This window comes from Octopus bimaculoides, chromosome 6 (genome assembly GCF_001194135.2).
Source record: "Octopus bimaculoides isolate UCB-OBI-ISO-001 chromosome 6, ASM119413v2, whole genome shotgun sequence".
In the NCBI taxonomy this organism is placed as follows: domain Eukaryota; kingdom Metazoa; phylum Mollusca; class Cephalopoda; order Octopoda; family Octopodidae; genus Octopus; species Octopus bimaculoides.
The window spans coordinates 23,296,939-23,300,171 of NC_068986.1; the positions used below are offsets into that span (position 1 = coordinate 23,296,939).

The 3,233-nt window shown below is 35.0% G+C and overlaps 1 protein-coding gene across 1 annotated transcript in view; it reads left to right on the forward strand.

Moving 5' to 3' along the window:
• LOC106882786 (acyl-CoA-binding domain-containing protein 5) overlaps positions 1 to 3,233 on the forward strand; it is a 61,265-nt gene that overhangs the window by 53,221 nt on the left and 4,811 nt on the right. The gene's annotated exons all lie outside the window — the stretch shown is intronic.

Below are 3,233 nucleotides of genomic sequence, written 5' to 3' on the forward strand. Positions count from 1 at the left end.
ATATATGCATATATGTGTGCATATATGTGTGTGTCTATATATTTATGTTGTATGTGCATATTTACATACAACATGAGGTGTTTTAGCACAAAGTCTGTGTAGAGCTGTCTTGGCTATTTTCCATTAAAAAAAAAAAAAAATTAAAATTAAAATGTTCTTCAGTTTACAACTAATTCGGTCACATAATTTATTGTTGTTTTTGTTTATTACCAACTTAGCTCCAATTGATTAAATCTCTAATCAAAAATTGTTTCACTTGTGATCATCTCATCTCATTCTCATATATAAATCTATTGAGGGATATGTAATTTAATGTGCTTTTTTTATTAAAATAATATAATGTGCTTTGAGGGGTATTTGGTTGTTAATTCTAGCATCTTAAGCAACTACATAGAAGCCTTCCTTATCGGCTTCTAAGTGTCTTTTTCTTATAATAGAATAATAGAATCTATTTTGAAGAATATTTGGTTGTTAATTCTAGTAACTTCAGTGACCACAGAGAAGCTTTCCCTGTTGGCTTCTATGTGTCCTTTTCTTATAATAGAATAACAATGTGTTTTGAGGAATATTTGGTTGTTAATTCTAGCAGCTTGGCAACCACATAAAACCCTTCCCTATTGGTTTCTGTGTGCCCTTCTTTTCTTATAATCGAATAATAGAATCTATTTTGAAGGATATTTGGTTGCTAATGCTAGCAACTTTGGCGACCACAGAGAAGCCTTCCCTGTTGGCTCATAGTAGCACTGTTTTATCACTCCATTGGTTCCTGCATAACGGTCGAAATGTATGCTATGTTTGTTGGCATCCTCATACTTTCATAAACACCCTTTAACCCTTTCCATGCCAAATAATGTCGATAAAGCAATACAAACTCTGTAGTTTGTTCAAACCTGCTTTATCTGGCTTTGCTGATATATTTTTTCGCGTTGCAGGCAAATCTCTACTAAATCATGCAACATGTCAAATATTTTGCCTCTTTTCTTTTTTTAATTTTTTATTTATTTATTTTTATTTATTTTATTTTTTTTGAAAATTTAGTTTCATCATTTTATCATTTTTCTATGAATGCATTAACACATTTAGCACCTTTAAGTATTATGAATGCTAATCATTTGCTGTTAGCTTTTTGTATACACATATACACATATCAACATCTTTATCAATCTATATTTATGTATATCTACTTATATATATATATATATATATATATATCAGTTTTTTCTGTAACTCTCTCTCCCTCTATCTCTATATGTTCTTCACCTCTCTCCTGCTTTCTGTGTGTGAGTATGCATACATACATGCACAGATGCATCATACATACATACATACATACATACATACATACATACATACATACATACATACATACATATATACACACATACACACATACACATGCATGCATGCATGCATGCACACATACATACATAAACACATGTATACACACGTACATACACACACATATACACATACATACGTACATACATACATACCTACATATGTACATACATACATACATAAGTTTGTGTGTATGTGTAAATGTATGTATATATTGAAGTGCAAGCATGTCTGTGTGGTTAATAAATTTGCTTCACAACCAAGTGGTTTTAGGTTCAGTCCTGCTGCATGGCACTTTGGGCAAGTGTCTTCTACTATAGCACTGGGTCATCTAATGCCCTTGAGTGTGAGCACCTTGGTAGACAGAAACTGTGTGGAAGCTTTAATAGATATAGGGATTGGATAAAATAACGGAAACACCTTAAAATTTCAAACAAATTTATTTTGATATGGGGTAGGACCACTTTTGGCAGTAATTACAGCTTGAATTCTACGAGGTATGGACTCGTACAAAGTTTGAATTGTTTCCAAAGGAAGTTTCATCCATTCTTCAGCTAAAACAGTCTCCAGTTCTTGTAGTGATAATGGTGGAGGATATCGACTTCTTATTTGTTTTTCTAAAATGCACCATTAATGTTCAATGATGTTGAGATCTGGAGAGTGCGGTGGCCAGATAAGATGTTCAACTTCACTTGAATGTTCCTCGTGCCATTCAGTAACAACTTTAGCTGTGTGAATTGGTGCATTATCATCCCGAAAGATTGTGTTGCACAACCATAGGATGAAATTGATCAGATAAAATGCTTAAATAGTCTTGACTAATAATTCTGTCATGAAAGGAAACCAATGGGCTGGTGTATTTCCAAGATATAGCACCCTCAGATCATCACAGATCCTCCTCCATGTTTAACAGTTGGAAGAAGACAGGCTGGGTCAAATGCTTCTTTTAGCTGTCTCCACATGTATACTCGGCTGGTGGTTGGAAATAAGGTAAAGGATGACTCATCCGAGAAAATGACATTCTTCCACTGCTCTAGGGACCAATTCTGTAGGTTTTTACTCCACTCTAAATGCTTTGCAACGTTTGTTTTTGAAAGTAGTGGTTTTCTTATTGCAGCCCTCCCGTGAAATCTGGCTTTGTGCAGCTCCCAGCGAACAGTTTTTGTGAAAACTGGGTTCTCGAGGTGGTCATTAAGCTCTGCAGTAATTTTGGGAGCTGTACTTTTGTGATACTTTCTAACAATTCGTGTGAGAGTCCGATGGTTCCTATCTGAAAGTTTTGGTTTTCTTCTGGACTTTTGTTTCGACAAGGAGGTTTTTCCCTCTTTCTCAAAGGCTGTCATTACTTTTGAGACAGTACTTCTTGATACACCAAACATTTCGGCTGTTTTTGTTACGCTAGCGCCTGCCATACAAGCACCAACAATTTGACCTCTAAGAAAGTCTGATAGATCTGTCATTTTAATGAATGTTAATTACCTTTTTCTGATGATATATGAAAAGAAACAGCAATTTTAGCAAAACATATTAAACTTAGATAAATTTAGATATGTTTCGATTAAAGATTGGTCCAGGCCATGTCTAACTAAACAGCACCACCTGATAGGATTATCTAAATCCTTTATAAGTTAAGTTTTGTTTATGGTCCATTCAAGTAGCGAGTTCTTGTTGAGTGAGTTGTATCCAGGTATGGGTGGCTTATCTGGTATTCCTTGAAGAAATCTGTCTGGACTCCGTTTAAAGCTGATAGGATCCTTTTCTTCTTTTATCTGTTTTGGGACAATGTTAAACAGTGCAGGGCCTGTTGAGGAAAAGAAATTATGCCGCAGTGTACCTATATGTTGTGATCCTGAATTGGGCAGGGGACGTATGGCCCATAGTCCTAGCCTGAATAT